Source organism: Aegilops tauschii, chromosome 1 (genome assembly GCF_002575655.3).
Source record: "Aegilops tauschii subsp. strangulata cultivar AL8/78 chromosome 1, Aet v6.0, whole genome shotgun sequence".
Lineage (NCBI taxonomy): Eukaryota > Viridiplantae > Streptophyta > Magnoliopsida > Poales > Poaceae > Aegilops > Aegilops tauschii.
Genome location: NC_053035.3, coordinates 230215580 through 230239553, shown reverse-complemented (window position 1 = coordinate 230239553; position 23974 = coordinate 230215580).

Here is a 23974-nt window from a genome sequence, read left to right as displayed (position 1 = left end):
TATCCCTTTAAGATATTAAGGCTATGTTCGGCCAGCTCACGTGGGATTCCAGGCATGTCAGAAGGGTGCCAGGAAAATATATCCCAGTTTTCGCGAAGGAAATCCCTTAGTGCGGCGTCGGCCGTTGGGTCTAGTTGTGCTCCAATAGATGCTTTCCTCTTGGGGTCCGTTGGGTGGACTTGGAATTTGACTATTTCTTCCGCTGGTTTGAAGGAGGTGGATTTGGGTCGTTTGTCTAAGATCACATCGTCCCTATCCACCGTGGAGCGCAGTGCGGTTAATTCTTCGGCCGCGAGGGCTTCAGATAATTCCTCAAGGGCCAGGGATGCGGTTTTGTTTTTGGCGCGGACTGCTATGTCCGGATCACTGACAAGAGTGATTATGCCGTTTGGTCCAGGCATTTTTAACTTCATATACCCATAATGAGGTATAGCTTGTAAGCGTGTAAAAGCATCCCGCCCCAACAGGGCGTGGTATCCGCTGCTGAAAGGAGCCACTTGGAAGGTGATTTCTTCAGACCGATAATTCTTCGGCGTGCCGAATACCACGTCAAGTGTGATTTTTCCCGCACACCACGCCTCCCGACTGGGAATGATTCCTCGGAAGGTCGTGCTGCTTTGCTTGATGCGGATCCTGTCTATTTCCATTTTGTGGAGTGTATCCTCATAGATGAGGTTTAGTCCGCTGCCACCGTCCATGAGGACCTTGGTGAGTCGAAAGCCGTCCACGATGGGACTGAGGAGTAAAGCGGCTGGTGCTCGGACTGTCCTGTATTTTGGTTCGTCACCAGCATTAAAGGTTATAGCCGTGTCGTTCCAAGGGTTTGCCGTGTCGATTTGACAAACTTCGGGGAGGCAGCGAAGTGCCCTTTTGCGCTTATTGTTGAAGCGAATGTCTCAAAGACCGTTAGTACTCTGGGGTCGTCGTCTTCTGGAGGGTGTTGCTCTGGGGTGTTTTTGGTAAGGATGTCCTCGCCGCTTTTGGCTACCTGCCGGAGTATCCAACATGCTCTAAGGCTGTGGGTTGGTATGGTATCCAGTGTTGTGTGTATTTTGCATGGGCCATCGAGCCATCCCTCCAGAACGGTTCCGCGCCGCATAATGGGTTTGTATTTCTTGGCTATTGGACTGGGCGCGTCACGGGGATGCACCCTTTTCGCCTGGACCAGTGGTTGAGTTGGGACCGATGGCTCCCAACAAGCTGCCTGATCCCTCCAGGCGCTTTCCATTGTGATGTACTTCTGTACGATAGTTGCCAAGTCAGCGAAGTGTAGTATGCGGCGGCGATTAATGGCGTTGAGGATTCCTTCATTCGTGCAATTGTTGCGGAATGCTGATATCGCGTCCTCGTCGTGGCAATCTTTAACCTTGTCCTTGATAAGGAGGAATCTGGCCCAGAAGTGGTGGACCGTTTCCTGAGACTGCTGTTGTATGCTCGTGAGAGCGCTTATGTCTGGGTGGGTGGGTGGAATTGGATCTGGACCCTGACCCGATCGATGATCCGGAGTCTGAAGTTTTTCCAGACTTAACAGTCCGGGCTCCGGAGTATCTTCTGGTTGCCTTTGCCCGCCATCCGATTCTATGTTCGGAAGGCAGGTCACCTCCTTTTGCGGGTGGGTATCCGGCTCTATAGGGTCGGCGATCCGGACGTAGTCCGTCTTCAGTATAGGGGAAGAGTCGCCGTCTTGCTCCTCGACTACCGCTATCTGGTGGGTGATCGGTGGAGATTTGATTTCTCTTTGGTCGGGTTTGAGCCCGATCCGATCATAATCTGTGGCGATTCCCAGGGCGGTGATACGATCAAGGAGCTCGTTTAAAGACAAAAACTCCACCGGATCCATCTAATTGGAGTGTTTGGGGTCGATACGAAGAGGATTTTCGATGGCCCGAGAGGTCAACGTCGGCTTAACGGCCGAACGGGCGGTCATGGTAAAGCTGCCCAATCGGAGGGTTTGGCCTGGGGCCAGTTCTCCTCCGGTAGTGATATTGTCTTTAAGGACGAGGCGAGTCATCGATCCTGTTGTTGACGGCACAGTGGAACTCTCAATGAAAGCACCAATGTCGGTGTCAAAACCGGCGGATCTCGGGTAGGGGGTCCCGAACTATGCGTCTAAGGTCGATGGTAACAGGAGATAGGGGACACGATGTTTACCCAGGTTCGGGCCCTCTCTATGAAGGTAATACCCTACTTCCTGCTTGATTGATCTTGATGGATATGAGTATTACAAGAGTTGATCTACCACGAGATCGTAATGGCTAAACCCTAGAAGTCTAGCCTGTATGACTATGGTCATGAGTCTCTCTGTTTCCGGACTAAGTCCTCCGGTTTATATAGACACCGGGAGGATCTAGGGTTACACAAGGTCGATTACAAAGAAGGGAATCTACATATTCAGCCACCAAGCTTGCCTTCCACGCCAAGGAGAGTCCCATCCGGACACGGGTGCAGTCTTCGGTCTTCGTATCTTCACAGCCCATCAGTCTGGCCCATGGCTAACAGGCCAGACGCCCGAGGACCCCTTAATCCAGGACTCCCTCAGAGGGAGAGAACTTCGTGTGCACCCCAGTGTTCGAACCTTAAGGGTTTTGCCGGAACCCAAAATCTGACATTTGGCGTGTGAGGTAGGGGTGCGCTGAAGCTTTCCTTTCATCAATCCATGCTCCACCACCTCCACGCTTTGTCCCCATGGCCGGCGTTGCTCCTCTAGCTGGGACGGCGGATGGCCATGACGGCGCCAGGGGGCTCAGAGCTTTTACCCCTGCCTTCCGGTGGGTACAGTGGCCGCCCAAGTTCATGCCGGAGATGCCGCCGCGTTATGACGGCTGTCGGAGTTATTGGCTACGGGTACCCCAAAGATGGCAAGGCGATATTTCAAGACATCGGGGCTAGCAAAGCCCCTCAGTCCGACTGCTTAGGCCGCCCCAGACGGCCCCCTGTCCGACTGCCCGGGCCGACTCGTCAGCCGGCCTGCTCCCTTGCCAGCTACCGACTGCGCCAACCAGCCGGCTGCCGACTGCAGCTCGACCCGACATCGACAAGACACCGACGAGACAACCGTACCGCGACATCATCTACGGTGTATCTGTCCCTGGGCACTGTTTTATAAAGTGCACCAGGGACAAGGAGGCTGTCGGATGTGGGGTTTCGGCAAACCCTTAAGGTTCGAACTCTGGGGTGCGCGCGAAGTCTTTCCCTCCTACCGATCTACGCCCTAGCTCGCTAAGATCTCGCGGACGAACTCGCAACACAGAGAGACGTGAGATTTATACTGGTTCGGGCCACTGTTGTGGTGTAATACCCTACTCCAGTGTGGTGGTGGTGGTGGATTGCCTCTTGGGCTGACGATGAACAGTACAAGGGAAGAACAACCTCCTGAGGTTGAGGTGTTCTTGTGGCTAGGCTCTCGATCGGGTTGGATCAAGCTAAGATCAGATCCCCCTACTATGGTGGCTAGCTCTACTTATATAGGCCCTGGTCCTCCTCCCAAATATCGAGCGGGAAGGGAGCCAACAACGGCGGGCAAATTTGAAGGGGTACAACTAGTACAAGCTATCCTGACAAAAGTGGTCTTCGCCTGCGAAAAGCTCTGGTGGTGACGCTGTCTTGGGCTCCACGATGACCTCTGTCTCGCCGTCCTCCTGGTCTTGGTCTCGTTGCACCAATATAGCAACCTTTGCCTGATGCCTCGGTACTCTTCGCCTGCACTGGCCTCCTTAGCACCAAAGAGGAAATAAGGACGCTGCGCGCGCTGGCGCCCGCCTAGTGCCGTTCGTCATGGCTCACATCACGAGGCCTCGTGAGGTTTTCCCCGCCTTGATATCTCTGCTCCTCGTGAGCCTGCCTGGCTAGGCCACTCCAGAGGAGGTCTTGCGTCGTCCGCCTCGCGAGGCTCGGACCCTCGCGAGGGTCTTGGATGCCTTGTTGATGAAGATGGGCCGTATGGCCTGCTGGCTTAGCCACGCCGTGGGCCACAGGCAGGCAAGTCTGGGGACCCCCATTCCCAGAACGCCGACAGTAGCCCCCGGGCCCAAGGTGCGCTCGGGCTTGGCTTCGCGGCGAAGCCAAGGGTCAAGTTCGGAGCACCGCGGGCTCCCAAAGCCTACGGCCTCGGTTGATGTGTGGCGGTTGACTGGATGTGGGCGTCTCCGCTTCCCCACGCTGCCTCCGCAACTGCTTGACCTGACAAAAGGCTGGCGCGGGCAGTTCTTGCCTTCATTGCTTCTTCATCGCCTCACCCCAGATCCCCTTTCTCGCTCTACGCCGCCGCTACCTCCAGATCTGCTCCAACCTTGCTCTGCATCTGCCGCCCATGGCGCCGCGCAAGGTCAAGACTTCCTCGGCTCTGGCTTGGTATGAGCCTGCTCTTGAGGCACCCATCGTCACAGAGAAGAGCCTCGCCTCCGTGCGTCTACTGACGGCGGGGGAGAGCAATGAGTGGGGGAAGACGGAGCTCCGGCTCGCGTCCGACGAGCCGGAGCCTGAGGGGAGCACCTTCTTCCCCTCTTCTCGAGCAGCGTCGCCGTTGGGTTGGTTCCTCCCTTCTCTAATTTCTTTTATGAAGTCCTCGACCACTACGGGCTGCAGGCGTTGCATCTCCATCCCAACTCTGTCCTCCTCATGTCCATCTTTGCCTACTACTGTGAGGCATAGCTGGGCGTGATGCCGTCCGTGGCGCTCCTGTGCCATTTCTTCTTCCTCCGCGTCAGCGAGGGTCACATATCCGGATGCGCCAACTCCGTCGCGTCCGGCAGGGCCAACTCGATCTCGAGTACCGGGAAGAGGGCCGACAACATTCGATTCAAATGGGTCATGATGGACGCCAAGCGCGCCGATCCTGCCTGGCGTTGCCGACGGAGGCGCCCCGGTAGGGCAAGGGGTGGCCCAAGTCAGAGCTTGTCGACGAGCGGGCATCGTCAGTGTTGGGGCAGATGATGACCGACCTGAAGCCGGGCAACGCGAGGGCGGCCAGGATAACGGGGGTGCTGCTCTTGAGGGAGTTCTTCATGCTGCGGGTTGCCCCACTCTAGGCGCGCGCGCGCCCCCTCTGGGAGCTTGAAGAAGAGGAAAACAAGACCCTCCTGAGGCCGGGGGACCTGCCTGGCGATGAATTGGACGCCGTCCTACGCCTCATAGTCGGGGACAACCAGGAGTACCCGCCTAGCGCCTTCGTTCCCCTGTTCCAACGCAGGGACCGGGAGGAATTCGTCGCTTCCAGGCCGACTTTTGATGCGCGCGGGCTGGTGCCGCCGGCGCTTCCGGGAGCTCCTACGGCGCAGAAACCAGTGGAGGTGTCTTCTGGCGAGTCCCGCGGAGAGGGGGAAGAGGAGGTGGACTCGGAGAAGACCCTGGAAGAGGTGGGGGAGACTTCCCCTCTGAGCAAGGCCGAGATTCTCCGCGCCCTTCCTGATGATGCCGAGGCCGACGCCTACCAAGGGAGAGGGAGCAACCCCTCATCCCGACGAAGGGTAGGTCGTCGCTGGTGGCCCGTGGTGCCGCCTCCACCCCGACACCTCCTGGGGCTGGATCCGGCTCTGCTTCTGCACCGCCTGCTGCTGCCGGGACCCGAACGTCTGCCCCTCAGGTCCCGATGCTGTCAGGCTTCAAGCTTCCCAAGCGGAAGGTGGAGTACTTCGCCGTGGACCGGTAGGTGTCTCAAGCTTCGCTTTATCCCTGCTGGTACTTGTTATTTCCTGACGCTCGCCCTTGGTTGATCAGGCTGACATCTTTGGCGAAGAAGAGGAAGGAGGATATGGCGGTCATGCCTCCCTCCGTAGAGAAAGGAGGCAGCAGCGCCTGCATCTCCCCAGCCCGGTCGTCCTCGCGGGGCCAAGAGGAACATGGCCGCGTGGAATCTGCCCCCATGGCCCCGCTGGCCCCGGAGGTGCCGGCGCTTGGCGCGGCTGACGAGGTCCTAGCTGCTCCGGGACCCGCGGTCTGCCAAGCCCTGGTGACGATGTCGCTTCCTCCCACTGCTGCACCTCCACTCCTTGGTTCTTCTGCTCTTGCTGCCGTCTTGGAGCGTGCCCTTTCGGAGATGACCCAGCTGCAGGCGGATCTCCTGAGCGCGGACCCGCACCTGGTGGCCGGGCGTCTGGAGTTGGCCTCTGGCTGGCTTCACTCTGACCTGGCGGTTCGCGCGGCGCTGGGCCAGGCTGCTGCGGCTTCCGAGAAGGAGAAGCAAGGAGCTGCCAGCGCTGCAGCCGATCGTGAGGCGGCGCTGAAAGACGCCAAGGCCGCCCGTGACCGCTGCCAAGTGCTGGAGGGCGAGTTGCAGAGCCTGAACGACAAGCACGCCGATGAGGTACGCTGCCGCCAAGCGAAGGAGGAGGAGATGAAGGCCGGGAGGAAGCCGTCAAGAACCGTGATGCTGAGCTGGTGGAGTTGGGGAAGAAGCAGGCTGCCGAGCGCAACCGGTTGGAAGAGTTGGAGCGGAAGATGGGGACGAGGGAGGCCGATCTTGATGCCAAGGCGCGAGTCCTGGCCGAAGACCGCGTGGCCTTCGCCGATCTCGAGAAGAGATCTCGCAAGGCGCTGAAGACGCTCTACGAGCACGGACTGGAGAAGCCGCTGGACACCGACGAGGACGGCCCCGCCCAGCTGCTTCCTCTCGTGGTGAAGGAGCTTGAGGAGGTCGTTGATGGCCTCGGTCCCATGGCGGAGGCAGAAGCTCGCGTCCTGTCTTCAGCCGCACTGACTCGCATCTTCAGCCATCTGCACCTCTACGACCCCAACGCTCGCCTTGACGAGCTGCTGGAGCCTGTGGTTGAAGATCATTGCGAAGCCGTCGCCGCAGCTGTACAAGGTTAAGTGGAGGCCTTGCTGGGGAGGTTCCGCGGCTTTGTCTCCGATCCTCTGTCTGGCGACGCCGCGGATCCTGCGGCTGGTGGTGAAGGTGAGAACATCGTTGCCCATGGGGGAGCACCTTCCGCAGGCGATGGCGATATCCAGGGGTGACCTGCGGCTATTCTTCCCGTTTCGTTCCTGCAACATGTATCAGGCCTCGTGGAGGCGTTTAGACTTTTCATTTGGTATTGTGAGAACAATATGCTTGTAATATTTGCTTCGAGATTTTGCGATTTCCTTCCTATTTGCCTTGCGTTCTGCGTCGGCAGAGCCCGGCCCCGCGCATACCTCAACCGCCATTGGGCCGACCAGAGACCAGGACGGACCAAGGAGTGAGGGGCTACGTGAGCAGTTAGGCTCCTGAGTCGCGATGCTCAGGAGTCCCCCTTGACGCGCAAACAGCATATAGGGAGAGTTCGTGAGGATAGATTAATGTTCTACGTCGGCAGAGCCCGGCCACGCGCATACCTCAACCGCCATTGGGTCGACCGGAGACCAGGACGGACCAAGGAGTGAGGGGCTACGTGACCAGTTAGGCTCCTGGGTCACGATGCTCAGGAGTCCCCCTTGACGTGCAAACAATTTCCATACCTACCCTCGCCGAGGCCTCGGGAGGGGCGCGCGACGCCCAGGTCCGGGGGACCTGGTTGGGTGGCGTGCGCTTGGGCGTGACCCGAGCACAGCCCCCGTGCCCAGCCCCCTCATGCGGCTCTCCCGAGGGGAGGCATTTTGGTGAGGCTGGGCGCTGAGCTCTGGGCTCCCTGAGGTTGGTACGACCGTGGGGCCGCCCTCGGTTGTTTATCACCAGCGCGGAGCATAGTGCTTCCGCTTGTGCACGGACATAGCCGCTCGTCGGCAGTGTCGACAGCCAGCGTGGAGCATGGTGCTTCCACTTGGGCGTGGGATGGGGGCCCCCTCCGAGAGGAGCCCCCGGGGCGTGTACAGCCCCGCCCTGACACGTGGCTTGGACGGCAGGGTTGCGAGGTGTATCTGCGCACTCGTGAGCCAGCGCGGGACTCACGATGCCCTACCTCAAGGCGGGTTGCACCTGGTCTTGAGTCTTGGTGACTGTATGTTCCTGCAAGGCGGTTAGATGCAAGCACTCTACGTCCTCAGGTCCCGGCCCTCGAGCGAGCTCAGCCGCCACTGGTATGCCAGGTCGCGATGCCGTGGTCAAGGCCAGGGGGTGAGGGCTGGAGAGCCAGTAAGAGCTCCTGAGTCGCGATGCTCAGGAGCCCCCCTTTTAACATGCAAGCGAATTGCATAGGATGAACAGACCCGTGGCGGGCGGCAATCGAGCAGGCGATAGCCATTGGCAGGTTAAGCATGGAGAGCAGATCAGCCTAGGTAAATGCAGGAAGATACATGCCACCGGGTCCGGCCCGAGCGGCTTGGGGATGATGCAGCCCGAGGGGCGCCCCCAACAAGGTAAGATAAAGACGTAAGCAAAAGGGATACATGCCACAGGGGCGGACCCATGTGGCCTGGGAATAATGCAGCCCGAGGGGTGCTCCCAGCTAAACGAGCTTGGAAGATGTCACCTGGTTCTGTAGACGAAGTAGAGTTGGTGCAGCTGAAGGCGTGCTTTGAAGAAATGACTCCTCATGAGCCACCAGGACCCTAAGCCTCAGGAGGCTCTAGGGGTTGGGGAGGTTCCCTGAAGACCGTCTCCATCTCCTCCAGGACGGCGTGGTACCTGGCCTCTTGAGCCGCCAGGACACGCCGCAGGTCGCGTTGATAGGCTGACGCCACGCTCGGCAAGCCGAAGGGCATGCGAACGTAGCTGTGTGGTGGGCCCTCGCAGCGGCCCACACGCGATGGCTAGAAGCGCTCCTGGGATGCGGCCCTGTTGAGCCCTGGGACGTCGATGCAGACGTGCAGCTCAGCATCCTCGCCTGGATGGGGAGCTGCGCCTCGTGAGCGGCTATCGCCGCGCATGGCCCTTGCATCTTGCAGTTCCTGAGTGGTCTTGGTGATGAACTCCTGAGTGGTGGGCACTCCTTGCCCTGTGCTCTCCTGAGGAACATGTACCATGAAGCACGCTTCCAAGTGGTGCCCAAGCGCCTCCCTCGTGAGGATGACAAGATCACAGGCCCTCCAGAAGAGAGCCCCCGAGCCCTGCCCAAGGGGGGCGCCGGGCGCGCTTTCCTATGCGATGGAGGGAGGCGCCCCTGGGACGGGCGCGGATCCTGATGAGGCTCCTGCCGCGTCACCATCCTCCTGAGGTCCTGCGCGGCGCGGATTCTTCTTCTTGGGGATGGCCTCCGGAGGGCCTTCACTTCTGCTGTTGGGGTCGTCGATTCCCGCGGCTTGAAAGGCGCGCTCGAGGGAGCACACCGCATCCCTCTCCTCACATGGGACCGTGATGATTCCTCTGCTTCCTGGCATCTTGAGGACGTTGTAGCTGTGATGAGTGACTGCCATGAACTTGGCCAGGGCTGGATACCCGAGGATAGCATTGTACGGCAGGCGGATGTGCGCGACGTCGAAGTCGATGAGCTCGGTGCGGTAGTTCTTGCGCTCCCCGAAGGTGACAGGCAGGCGGACCTGCCCTATCGGTGTGGTGGAACCGTCGGTCACTCCTGAGAAAGGCTTGGTGGGCTGGAGCTGTTCATATGGCACTTGGAGGTTGTCGAACATGTCGACGGACAGGAAGTTGAGCCCTGCGCCGCCGTCGATGAGGGTCTTGGTGACCTGCACATTGCTGATGACTGGGGAACACAGCATAGGGAGGGCGCCAGCGGTGGCTGCGCACTTGAGCTAATCCGCCGAGTTGAAAGTGATGGCGCATTGGGACCACTTGAGCGGGCGCGTGGCCTCGAGCTTGGGGAGCACCGCGTTCACCTCGCGAGCGAACTGTTTGAAGATGCGCTGGGAGGCTGGGGCCTAGGCGCCGCCTAAGATGCAGGCGATCGCACGCGGCTCCTGGAAGCTCCCAGCCCCCTCGTCTTGGTGGTGGTCGTCGTTCCTTCTTGGTGGCGGCAGCGGGGGAAGACCGGTGTTGCCCTGGGGGCGATCCTCACGAGGCGGGTCCCTCCAGGCGCCCTCGCGATGTTGGTCCTGCCAGTGGTCCTCACGAGGCCGGTCGCGCCACTCCTGGCGCGGGCCACGGTCGTCCCAGCGTCCGCCTCCACGTCCTCCTCCACGGCCGTAGCCCCGGTCGTTGCGCTCGGGGCATCGACCGAAGCGTCCTCCCCGTATGGCTCTGAGCTCTTGACAGTCGCTGGTGTTGTGGGTGTTCAGGTTGTGGAAGGCGCAGAACGGTCGGCCGTTCTTGGATGACTCGGGCTGATCTCTGCCCCGCTTGGTGTCGGGCTCCGCTGCGAGCACAGCTGCCTCCTTGCGCTTCACGTCCTTGGCCTTGGCCTTCTTCTCCTCCGTGCCCACGGCTGGCAGCTCCAGGAGAGAGAGGCACCCCTCCTCAGCTCTTGCGCACTTGGTCGCCAGGTTGAACAACTCCTGAGAGGTGCAGAGCTCCTCGTGGATGGCGAGCTCTTCCTTCATCTTGACGTCACGGACGCCTTCGGAAAACGCGGAGATGATGGCCTTGTCCGTGACCTTGGGGATCTTGAGGCGGGTATTGTTGAAGCGCTGGATGTACTTCTGGAGGGTCTCTCCTAGTTGCTGCTTGATGCGGCGTAGATCACCCGCGGCCGGCGGTCGCGAGTGCCCTGGAAGTTGGCGACGAAGCGGTCGCGCATCTCATCCCAGGAGGAGATCAAGCCGTGCTGCAGGTTCAGGAGGCAGGAGCGAGCTCCATCCTTGAGAGCCATGGGAAACCAGTTCGCCATGACTTTTTCGTCACTGTTGGCCGCTTCGATGCTCAGCTCATAGAGCTGCAGGAACTCCGCGGGGTCGGTGGTGCCGTCGTAGCGAGGAGGCAGATCCGGCTTGAACTTGCCTGGCCAGGCGACGCTACGCAGCTCGGGGGTGAAGGCGCGGCAGTCGGCCGTGGTTGCCGGGGCCCGCTTTGGAGGTGGATCTTGGTCTTGACGAGGTCCGCGCTGCACTGCTGCGGGCGGCGCGCGGTCTTGACGAGGTGGCGCGGGGAGCGCAGGTGCAGCTTCTCGCGGCCGCGGAATTTCTTGGCAGCTTCTCTCTTCGCGTGCGGGCGCCGGGCGCGGCGGATCACGCCGCGGAGCCGCGCGCCTTGGTGCCAAGGCGCCGTCTTGGAGCAGAGGTGGTGGAGGCACGCCATGAGCCTCGTCGCCCGTGGCTGGTTGAGGGGGAGGTAGAGAGAGGGATGGCACCGGGGAGCCCCCTGCGGCGCGGACGAGCTCGGCGACGCGGTCGAGCCACTCCTCATAGAGGTTGTCGATGGGGCGGTAACGCAGGAGTTCATTTGCCGCGAGGAGCGCGGCCCGTGCCTCCATGCGAGCGCGGCACGCGTGAGACGAAGAACCGGCAGGGGTCAGCGATGGAGTGGCGGTGCGGCTGTCCTGCCACACCGAGGGATGGAGCGAGGATGCCTACTGCTCGTTCCCCGCCGGGCCGGTGGCAGTGTTGGCGGCGGGAGATGGAGAACGACGAGGTGGCCCGCCCACGGGAGCCGTCTGAGCGGCGCGGGCGGTGAGGGCAGCCCGACGCTCAGCTCGAGCACGGCGAGCGCCCGCCATGGAGACGAGGGAGCGATGGAGCGACGAACTGATGGAAGGGAGGCTCCGGCGCACCCCTACCTGGCGCGCCAAATGTTGGATGTGGGGTTTCGGCAAACCCTGAAGGTTCGAACTCTGGGGTGCGCGCGAAGTCTTTCCCTCCTACCGATCTACGCCCTAGCTCGCTAAGATCTCGCGGATGAACTCGACGAACTCGCAACACAGAAAGACACGAGATTTATACTGGTTTGGGCCACCGTTGTGGTGTAATACCCTACTCCAATGTGGTGGTGGTGGATTGCCTCTTGGGCTGATGATGAACAGTACAAGGGAAGAACAACCTCCTGAGGTTGAGGTGTTCTTGTGGCTAGGCTCTTGATTGGGTTGGATCAAGCTAAGATCAGACCCCCCTACTATGGTGGCTAGCTCTACTTATATAGGCCCTGATCCTCCTCCCAAATATCGAGCGGGATGGGAGCCAACAACGGCGGGCAAATTTGAAGGGGGACAGCTAGTACAAGCTATCCTGACAAAAGTGGCCTTCGCCTGCGAAAAGCTCTGGTGGTGACGCCGTCTTGGGCTCCACAATGACCTCCGTCTCGCCGTCCTCCTGGTCTTGGTCTCGTTGCACCAATATAGCAACCTTCGCCTGATGCCTCGGTACTCTTCGCCTGCGCTGGCCTCCTTAGCACCAAAGAGGAAATAAGGATGCTGCGCGCGCTGGCACCTGTCTGGTGCCGTTCGTCATGGCTCATGTTACGAGGGCCTCGTGAGGTTTGCCCCGCCTTGATATCTCCGCTCCTCGTGAGCCTGCCTGGCTAGGCCACTCCAGAGGAGGTCTTGCGTCGTCCGTCTCGCGAGGCTCGGACTCTCGCGAGGGTCTTGGATGCCTTGTTGATGAAGATGGGCCGTACGGCCTTCTGGCTTAGCCATGCCGTGGGCCGCAGGCAGGCAAGTCTGGGGACCCCCGTTCCCAGAACGCCGACAGAGGCATGCACATCACATCCACGCCTCTCATGGGCATGGTGCCCCATACCCCCTCCCCCCACGTCACTACCTTAACTTAGGGGAGAATATCGGGTGATACGGGACCTCAGGTGATACAATGCTCCAATGAATCCTGGACCGTTTGACCATGTTTGAAGGGACATGATGAACACACACGTGCTGAGCAACTCTTCCACTGAAAATATACAAAAGCACCCTGGATCATGTTATTAATCAAGCGTGAGTCCCTTTTCCTACTAGTACTAGACTAGTAGTCCATCTGCTTTAGTTTCACTGTTGTTAAAAAAGGCTTTAGTTTCAGTGAGTGACAGAAAAAAGGCCGACTTTCATTGTGCAAACAAACAAACTAAAACTTGGTGTTCCTCTCGAGTCTTGCTATAATGCAACCTCCGTATGAATGCGCCATCTCCATTTTTTTATACTGCTAAAGTTCAACAAAATAAATCTAGTAATTTTTTGGTTACTTTGTCCATGAATACTAATAGACTGGTTTGGTTATGTTTAATCCATAAATTTCATATAAATTTTAATTCTGACAATGCATAAAAAGTACTATTAGAATCAAACTTTTTCCGCAGTTGGTCTTCACATATCCATGTCAATTCTAGTTTCTACAATCTGAAATTCTCGTGCAATTGGACAACAGTCCTATATATGTTATATTTGCTTTCACCAATGCTAACTGAGTTTTTGTACAGAACATACAAGCAGACATTTGCTTCAGTCTTGAAAGGAACTGAACCTTGTTGAGTGAATGTTGTGGTCAATTAAAAGGCATGACTGTATTTTTTGAGATAACTTTTACAGTTTTAGAATGTATGTAAGCTTATTAACAGTACAAGTGCATTGCACATTCGTCTTGTCATAAACAGATTTCATGCACTATTTCACGCATATGCTACTGCTGAATAAACATGGGCAGAACTGAGGGAATCCAAACATTCTTATCTTCTCATTCTTTCAAGCCTTGCGCTCAATTAAGAACATAACCCAGGGTGTTTTTGTATATTTTCCTGTGGAGGAGTTGTTCATCACGTGTGCATTCATCATGTCCCTTCAAACATAATCAAACGGTCCATGATTCATTGGAGCATTGTATCACCTGAAGTGCCGTATCACCAGATATTCTCCCCTTAGCTTAGGTAGTAAGCTACCCCATGCCTATATAAGGCACACATCCATCCATCCATCCACCCCGACACGCCACATTCATTTGGCCACAAGGCCACTCACGGCCACAAGCCATGGCCATACTTGGCCACTAGAGCCAGCCATACGCATGCATATACGAGATCAGGTGCCCTTGGCACTGATCTCAGATACAGCTCCAGGAGCACTTTGTACTGCCAGATGTACACCCCACATATATATTCAGGCATGCAGGAGTAGGGGTATTATCTCTCCGGAGAGCCCGAAACCTAGGTAAACTAGCGCGTGCTACTCGCATATCCGTCCCCGGATATTCTGGCAGCAGTCTTGCCCTCACACAAAGCCACCTTGTGGCATCTGTCGTCTTGCACCCCCTCCCCCGTGAGAATACCACGACAGTTGGCGCCCACCGTGGGGCGGTACTATGCTACCGCGCTGATGCTGGTTTCGCAGTCTGGGAGGGACCATCTTCATCTTCACCGCCGCGGCACCACGCCGTCCCTCCGATAGCGGTCGGGGGCTCGACGCATGCCCCCGGAATGGCCGTGAGGGGCGGCGCATCCTTGCCGTCGGCCTTGCCTTCTTCACCACCACCTCAACGCCGACCGTCCGTCCGTGCGCGCGCCGCGCGCGGGGCCTCGTTTCAGTCGGCTGTGGTCATCCAGGCGCCGCTCGCGTCTGCTTCCCTCTACGTTGCACCTTGCTCTGGCCGAAACACGCATTCCCTCCTCCACATACCATCTACAAGCTAGCTAGATGCAAGTCAAGCCACAGTCATAAGCATATCCCAGATAATCCCATACCATGGTTACGCACTAGCCAGATGCAATCAAGAGATTCCCCGTGCACATACTCATGCCTAGCAAGCTAGCTAGCAGAGTCAACCGAGTCAGTTGCGTGCATGCTGGCTTAGCTAGCCAGCTTAGCCCGTGTGCACGCAGGCGGCTGGCCAAACTGACGGCGGTGGCGCGATTGCAGCCAGTCCCGCGACCGCCAGCCACCCCTGCCTCGCTCAGCCCCGAGCGGCCGTACCTTCCTGCGCCCGCGCGCACGAGGGGAGGAGCCCGAGCCCCCTGCCACAAGGCCGCCACCTTCGTCCGGCTCCGTCCAGCTGCGCCTCCCGAGCATCCGGCCTTCCCAGCGCCCGGCCCCGTCCGGCTCGCCGCAAGCCGACCTGCGTGCCACTCCGGCCCGCCCTGCCGCCTCCCGCATGCGTGTTGCCCCGCGTCACGGTGCCCTTCGCTTCCGCGCGCCGGCACCATCGCTGGCTCCGGCTCGGTCGCCTCGCCGCCGGTCGCGACCTGCCGTGGTCGGCTCTGCCTCGCCTGGCCGGCTTGCGCGCGCCGGCAGCCGGCTCCACGCGACTCAACCGTGCCCGGCCTCCTCCGACTTCGCGCTCACGCCCGCGCCTGCTCCAGCCGGCCTTAGCTGGCCTCGCCCCCGCGCCGGCTCCTCCCCGGCCTCCCTGCAGCGCCGCCGGCTCGCGCCTTCGCCTCCACTCGGCCGCGGCTTCAGGCCAGCTCCGCTCCGCACGTCCACCTCCGGCCGGCCCCGCGCCTCCGCGGCCGACTCCCTGTTGCTGCCGGTCGCCGCGGCCCTTCCGCTCCACCCCTTGGCCGGCTCCCGCCCCGAGCCAGCTCCCCTGCGCGCACCGAGCTGCTGCATGCCCGCCGCCTGCGCCGCGTCCGCGCCCGTCCGCTCCACCCGCGCGCGCCCCCGGCCGACCTCTGCCGCGCCCTCCGCCTCCGCCGGCTCCAGGTGGCCGGCTCGCCGCTCCGCCTCCGCCAGCATCCGGCGCGCACCAGCCGGCCCCCGCTGCTTGCTGTTGTCGTCTTCTGCGAAGAGAAAAAGACAGAAAGAAGAGAAAGAAAGTGGCCGGCTCCCGCCACCCGGATGGCCGGGTCGCGCCCGTTTCCTGGACGGCCGGCTCCTGCCACCCGGACAGGCCGGGTCCTCACGCCCGCTACCCGGCTTTGCAAAATAAATAAAAAAATGAAGAGCTGTGTCCGACTGCTCAAGGACGACTGGCAAAAAAAAAGAGAAAAGAAGTCGGCTGGGACAAAGAAAAGAAAAGAAAAACCCGTCCGCCTGCTTCGCCACTCGGACGGTCAGTCGTGACCCGCGCTGCCGGCTGTGCCAAGCCGGCTGGACTGCCTCCTACTCCGACGACCCGAATCTCGGCGGCTACACCCAGTGGGTGCGCTGACGCGCCCCCGCGAGAAAGAAGAAAAAGTAGTTGCCGGAAGATCCGGCCCGACTGCTCAGCATTCGGCCCGAATCTCGGGGGCTACACCCAGTGGATGCGCTGGCGCGCCCCCACGGAAGATTGCAGACAAGAGAAGAGTTTTGTCCGGCTCCCAGCAGCCGGTAGAAAAGAAAAGGAAGAAAAGGGCGCTGTCAGACGCCTCGCCGCCTGGCCGGCTGTGCCAAGCCGGCTCGGCCGCGTTCCGCTCGCCGCCTGGCCGGTCAAGCCCGACCGGCTAGACCCTCCTCGAGCGCCTAGAGGCTCGAGGGCTACACCCAGCGGGTGCGCCAGCGCGCCCTGCGAGCGCCGAGCCGCGTCGGCTGTCTTCGACAACCTCTGCCGTGACTACAAAAAAATCAATGTGAGCTCCTCACTCGCATATTTTTTCACCGCGCAAGCACGGATAACCCCGAGCAATGCTCAGGGGGCTATCTCCGCATTTCATTACAGTTGCATCACTGTTCGCCCCAGCGCCAGCCAGAGTTGGCCCGGGGGCTGGCCGCTTGGCCTGAGACGTTAGTTCCTGCAGACGGCTTAGTAGCGTGCGTGGTACCAAAGGCCCACTCTTAGCCACAGACTGCAGAGCGGCTGTCCGGCTAGCAAGAGTGAACGCTGGAGGTCACCCACGCGAAAAACGCCCGGGAAGAAAATGGTTCGGGCGACCCGGCCGTTTCCTTTACAAGTATCTGCTCCGTCGAATCTGCTCTCAGACTCTGAGTACTGTAAACTCCACTTCGTGGCCCACTCTCAGCCACAGACCGCAGAGCGGCTGCCCGGCAAGCGAGAGCACAAGCCAAAGAATGGAGGGAACACGAAAAAGATTAAGGGGGCTCGGACGAAACTGAGTCGGCACCCTCCGCATAAACTTGCAATGCTAAAAGCAAACATTTGATATATCTGCGTGGACTAACTTCTTTTTGCATGATCATTTTCGTGGGGAACCCCCCCTCCTCGCTCGGAGGCTCGGAGACTACATTAACACCTGCCAAAGAACCTCCGCCCAACTTTGCCAAGTTGCCCGGAGGCTCGGGGGCTACTGTCGGAGTTATTGGCTACGGGTACCCCGAAGACGGCAAGGCGATATTTCAAGACATCGGGGCTAGCCAAGCCCCTCAGTCCGACTGCTCAGGCCGCCCCAGACGGCCCCTTGTCCGACTGCCCGGGCTGACTCGTCACCCGGCCTGCTCCCTGGCCGGTTGCCGACTGCGCCAACCAGCCGGCTGCCGACTATAGATCGACCCGACACCGACAAGACACCGACGAGACAACCGTACCGCGACATCATCTATAGTGTATCTGTCCCTGGGCACTGTTTTATAAAGTGCACCAGGGACAAGGAGGCATGCACGTCACATCCACGCCTCTCATGGGCATGGTGCCCCATGCCCCCTTGCCCCCCACGTCACTACCTTAGCTTAGGTAGTAAGCTACCCCCATGCCTATATAAGGCACACATCCATCCATCCACTCCGACACGCCACATTCATTTGGCCACAAGGCCACTCACGGCCACAAGCCATGGCCATACTTGGCCACTAGAGCCGGCCAGACGCATGCATATACGAGATCAGGTGCCCTTGGCACTGATCTCAGATACAGCTCCAGGAGCACTTTGTACTGCCAGATGTACACCCCACATATATACTCAGACATGCAGGAGTAGTGGTATTATCTCTCCGGAGAGCCCCGAACCTGGGTAAACTAGTGTGTGCTACTCGCATACCCGTCCCCGGATATTCTGGCCGTAGTTTTGCCCTCACACAAAATCACCTTGTGGCATCTGTCGTCTTGCACCCCTCCGTGAGAATACCACGACAACGGCGCGGCGGATTCGTCGACCTTCCTGCTGGCATACGAAGAGGCCGTCCTGAAGCTGGGGGCGACGACAAGGTCATGGCCATCTGGTTTCCCATGGCCCTCGCTGGCGCACCGCGCGCCTGGCTGTTCACCCTCCCAGGATCCTCAGTGGCATCTTGGGAGGAGCTGCGCGGCTTTTTCATCGCGCGCTTCACGGCACTAGCACCCCTCGCGGTCGTAACCCTCCTCAGCGGCTCGCAAGCACCGCCCTCGGACCGTCACACCAAGCAGTTCTTCCGCCAGATCGGCGCCGCTTCCATGCAGCAAGGAGCTCCCCCGGGTTGGGCGGCGTCCAAGGCCGACCTCACCTTCGACTCGGGGGATCACCCCGTGACCACCACTAGCTCGGGCATGCTCCCAATGCTTTGCACGCCCACCATCTGCAACGTAGCCATCACCAAGACCCTCATCGATGGCGGATCTGGCCTTAATGTGCTCTCCGTGGAAGCTTTCGGCTTGCTTCATGTGCCACACGAACGGCTTCGCCTCACCAAGCCCTTCTCCGGGGTCGCCGGCGGCTCCGCCAGCCCCCTGGGGCAGATCCGCCTTCCTGTGACCTTCGGCACTCGCGGCAACTACCGCACCGAGCTGATCGACTTCGACATCGCCCGCATTGGCCTCCCATACAACGCCATCCTCGGGTACCCGGCTCTGGCTCAATTTATGGCGGCAACTCATCCGGCCTACAACCTCATGAAGATGCCAGGGAGCAAGGGCGTCCTCACCGTAGCTGGAGACACTAAGGAGGCTCTGGCGGTGCTCAAGGTTGCCCTCAAGGCCGCCGCGGCGGCCCGTCCGGCCGACGAGGCCACCCCTGGAGCTAAGGAGGCTGCATTGGCGAAGAAGAAGCAGCTGTTCACTCAAGACTGGGCCGAAACCAAGCAAGTACTGGTCGAGGAAGGTGAGCCCTCAGGAGCCACCTTCACCATAGGCGCCAACCTCGACCCGGATCAAGAGGAGGCATTAGTGAGGTTTCTGCGCGCGAACAAGGAGGTATTCGCCTGGGAGCCCAAGCAGCTGGTCGGGGTCCCAAGGGGGGTGATCGAGCATCACTTAAAGGTGTGCCCCAATGTGCGCCCTCTGAAGCAGAAGGCGCGGCGACAGTCCACAGAGAAGCAGTCTTTCATCGTCCAGGAAACCCGCAAGCTAGAGGCAGTAGGTGTCATTCGCGAGGTCCGGTACCCGGAGTGGCTGGCGAACCCCATCGTCGTACCGAAGAAAGGCGGGAAGGAGCACATGTGTGTCAACTTCACCAACCTCAACAAGGCCTGCCCCCAAGACCCGTTCCCGCATCCACGCATCGACCAGATTGTCGACTCCACCGCCGAGTGCGACCTGTTGTGCTTCCCGGACGCGTTCTCGGGCTACCACCAGATCAAGATGGCAGTGGAGGATGTGGAGAAGACGGCCTTCCTGACCCCGTGTGGGGTGTACTGCAACACTTGCATGCCGTTCGGGCTGCACAATGCAGGTGCGACCTTCCAACGGCTGATGCACATCGCCCTGGGACAGCAGCTCGGGAGAAACACTGAAGCCTACGTCGACGACATCGTGGTGAAGTCTCGGGAGGCGAGAACTTTGATTCAGGACCTGGAGGAGACCTTCGCAAGCCTGCGCCAGGTGGACCTGCGGCTCAAGCCAGAGAAGTGCATGTTCGGTGTTCCCTCCGTCAAGCTGCTGGGCTTCCTCGTGTCCCACAGGGGATCGAGGATAACCTGGAGAAGGTCAAGGCAATAGAAGACATGAGCCCACCACAAACTCTCAAGGAAATGCAGAAGCTTGCGGGCTGCGTGACCTCGCTAGGGCGCTTCATCTCCAAGCTGGGGGAGCGCGCCCTGCCATTCTTCAAGCTGATGAAGAAGAAGGGCCCGTTCGAGTGGACCCCGGAGGCCGACCTGGCGTTTCAAGACCTCAAGAAGTACCTGACCAGCCCTCCGGTGATGGTGGCACCTCGTCCCCTTGAGCCCCTGGTGCTTTACCTTGCCGCCACTCCCTACTCAGCTAGCGCGGCGCTAGTGGCGGTCCGGGAAGAGCGCCAGGCCAAGAGTCCACCGCGCTGTGCCGCACCTCTAGCCGGGGTGGTATGGCACCAAGAGGACACCACAAAGGCTGCAGCAACGCCAACGAATGATCAGGCCCAGCAAGACGGTGTTCTCGGGCCTGCAGGGGCCCCGATGGGCGACCAGGCTCTTGGGGTCACATCACCTCAGGAGATGCCCCAACCTCTGGCAGACGTAGGCTTCATCGACGCTCCCGCCCTCATCGAGCACCCTGTGTACTTCATCAGCACGATACTGCGGGATGCGAGGGCACGGTACCCCATGCCTCAGAAGCTCCTGCTCGCGCTCTTGGTGGCCTCGCGTAAACTGTCACTACTTCCAAGGTCACCCAATCAAGGTCGTCTCGGCCTACCCATTGGAGAGGGTACTCCGGAGCCCCAACGTTGCTGGAAGAGTCGCTGAATGGAACATCGAGCTGCAAGCATTCCAGCTGGAGTTCAGCGCAACCAGGGTCATTAAGGGATCCGCGCTCGCCGACTTTGTGGCTTTCGCGCTAGTTGCTCAAAAAATTGTATAAAAATCAAGCAAGAAAACGGATGCGCTAACGTGCAACGGCTTTCGCGCTAGTTGCTCAATCCGTTGCTTGCTTCTCTTCTGTCTTGGAAAAGTGAGCAGAATGAACTGACACCCCAGGGCTTGAAGTAGGCGAGGACCGATCCCTCTCGCTAGTAAGTGAAGCGCCAGATGGCTGGGTCACGTATTTCGATGGCGCGTTCACACGCCAGGGCGCGGGGGCTGGAGCAGTGCTCATCTCGCCCATTCAGGACAAGCTCTACTACGCCGTGCAGCTCTGCTTCCAGCAGGGCGAGAAGGTCTCCAACAACATCGCGAAGTACGAAGGCCTCATCGCTGGCCTTAAGGCTGCGGTCACCCTGGGGGTGAAGCGCCTCACCATCAGGGGCGACTTGCAGCTCGTCGTCAACTTCTCCAACAAGGTATATGAGCCGAGGGACGAGCACATGGAGGCATACCTCGCGGAGGTACGCAAAATGGAAAAGCAACATTGCCAAAAGGGCATCCAAGCGCCAACCCCAAGAGCCTGGCGTCTTCGAAGAGTGGCTCTTCAAGCCTTCGGCAGCACCTTCGCCTTCAGGGCCGCCGCCGCCTCGGGAGGAACTCCCCCAGCCACCTACCTCGGGAGCCCCGACCTGCGGCCCGACCTCGGGAGTGCGCCTGCTCCTGGCGCTCGAGCCTCAGGAGGGGTGCTGGACCAAGGAGTTCAAGGAATACCTGACGCAAGGGACGCTGCCGGAGAAAGAGGAGGACGCAGAGCGCGTGGCCCGACAGGCTACGGCATACTGCATCTAGGACAGTGAGCTATACAGGAAGCGGCCAAATGATATTTCCTAGTGATGCCTCTCTAGGGAGCAGGGGAACGAGTTGGTAGCTGACATACACGGCGGAGACTGTGGGAACCACTCGTCGTCACGAACCCTGGTCGATAAGGCGTTCCGCAGCGGGTTCTTCTGGCCTACGGCACTCAACGATGCGACCGAGCTGGTGAAGTCCTGCGAGGCCTGCCAATTCCACGCCAAGCAGATCCATCAGCCAGCTCAGGGCCTCCAGACCATCCCGCTCTCGTGGCCATTCGCAGTCTAGGGGTTGGATATCCTAGGCCCGTTCCCTCGAGTGCCTGGGGGCTACCGCTACCTCTACGTCGCCGTCGACAAGTTCACCAAGTGGGTAGAGGTGGAGGCCATCCGCACCATCCCGGTCGGGTCTGCAGGTAAGTTCATCAAGGGCCTCGTGAGCCGGTTCGGGGTCCCTAACCGCATCATCACCGACAACGGCTCGCAGTTCACTAGCAATCTCTTCAAGACATATTGTGCTAACCTTGGAACGCAGATCTGCAACGCTTCGGTGGCACACCCCAGGAGCAATGGCCAAGCCGAATGCGCCAACGCGGAAGTCCTGAGAGGCCTCAAGACCAGGACCTTCAAGAAGTAGCTCGAGGCCTGCGGTAGGGGCTGGCACGACGAGCTCCAGTCTGTGTTGTGGTCCATCCGCACCACCGCCACCAAGAAAACAGGCGAGACCCCGTTCTTCCTCGTCTACGGAGCAGAGGCGGTTCTCCCTCATGAAGTCAAGCATCGCTTCGTGCGGGTCCTGGCGTTTGATGAGACGCAGCAGGACACCATGCGGGGGATGGACCTTGTGCTGGGGGAGGAACGCCACCGTGAAGCCACGCTCCGAGCGGCAAGATACCAGCTGGTGCTGCGACGGTATCACTGCCGCAGCGTCCGCTCCAGGACGCTCGAGGTGGGTGACCTCATCCTAAGGCGGGTGCTCTCTAGGGAAGGCCTGCATAAGCTCTCGCCCATGTGGGAGGGCCCGTTTAAGGTTGCCCATGTCTCCAGGCCTGGTGCCGTGCACCTGGGGACGCGGGATGGGGTCCCCATCTAGAACGCCTGGAATATCCAGCACCTCCGGAAGTTCTACCCATGAAGCAAGGCCCAATGCGTGTGAAGCAAGGCCCAGTGCCTGTGAAGGTCTCCATTCGTGACACTCTCACGTAATAATGAGTGGGGCTGTACACGCCCCGGAGTCTCAGGAGTGCCGCCCTCGGGCCTCGGGGGCTCCCTCCCATGTCCTAGTGGCAGCACTTAGCTCCGCGCTAGTGAGAAGACTAGACTAGGTGCCGGACGCGGCTTTTCATTTGCAGGGCCCACGCGTCCCCTCTTGGGCGGTGGCGAGCCGGGCCCCTCCCAGCGGGCCTTCCCTTTCTGTGCGGCCGAGAACATTTTTACCGGCGCCATGGATGTCGCTGCTAGCAATGGAGCAAGGAAGAAGAAGCGAGCAGAGCGGGGAGAGATGAGCGACGGGGGCTCCGCCCCCCTCCTCATTTATAGCAGGAGAAGGCCAATCGGCGACCCCCACGACCACAGGTAATGATGGTTTTCTCTGCATGCACCAGGGAATCGTCAAGTCGGGCAGTTGACGAGGCAGCGTGGGGAAGCGGAGACGCCCACGTCCCGTCAGTCACCACGCGTAAATCAAGGCCGCAGGTGGTTGGGGCCTGCGGCGCTCCGCACTTGCCCTTTGGCTTCGCCTTGAAGCCAAGTCCGAGCGCGCCTTGGGCCCGGGGGCTACTGTCGGCGTTCTGGGAACGGGGGTCCCCAGACTTGCCTGCCTGCGGCCCATGGCGTGGCTCCTCCAGTGGCCTGGTACGGCCCATCTTCACCAGCAAACACTCAAGACCCTCGCGAGGGGCCAAGCCTCGGGAGGCGGATGACGCAAGACCTCCTCAGGGGCGGCCCCACTAGGCTGGCTCGCGAGGAGCAGAGAGATCAAGGCGAGGGGCACCTCGTGAGGTTCCCGTGACGTGAGCCATGACGACCAAGACCAGGCGGGCACCAGCAGGCGTAGAGTACCCGTTGCCTCTTTGGTGCTAAAGGGGCAAGCGCAGGCGACGAGTCCCGAGGCATCATGCAAAGGTTTCCATATCTGTGCAACGAGACCAAGACCAGCAGGACGGCAGGACGGAGGTCATCGTGGAGCCCACGACGGCGTCACCACCAGAGCCTTTGGCAGGCGAAGACCACCTTTTGTCAGGATAGCTTGTACTAGCTGTCCCCCTTCAAATTGGCCGTTGTGGGATCCCTTCCCGCCTAACATTTGGGGAGACGGGCCTCTATAAATAGGACTAGCCACCACCTTAGCCAGGGACGGATCATTGAGATCATCCTCAACCACACATGCTCGCCGAGCTCAAGAACACCACTCCTCAGGAGGCTGTTCTTCTCTTATACTTGTTCATCCCCAGCCTACAAGGCAATCCACCACACCACACTGGAGTAGGGTATTACACCACATCGGTGGCCTGAACCAGTATAAACTCTTGTGTCCCCTGTTCTTCGAGTTCGACACGCTGAGCTTTGACATCGTGGTGAGTGAGCGCACCCCAGTGTTCGAACCTTAAGTGTTTTGCCGGAACCTGAAATCCGACAGTATAGCAGGCAATTAAATCGCAAACATTTTTATTAACGTATGTGTACATGGCCTTTCATCCTCCTCTCGCACGTCTTGTCACCCCACTGTCGCAGACGACTTACAGCGCAAGCTTGCGCAGCACGCGGGGGCGTTCTTTTGGCCAAACAGTGGCGCCAATGAATCGTCGGTGAGCCCGTTCCCGCGCAACCTCACAGGTTCCCGCGCAAAGTTCCCGCCCAACTCGGTGAAATCCCCCAAAATCCCAATGCTCACAGGTCTACTATAAA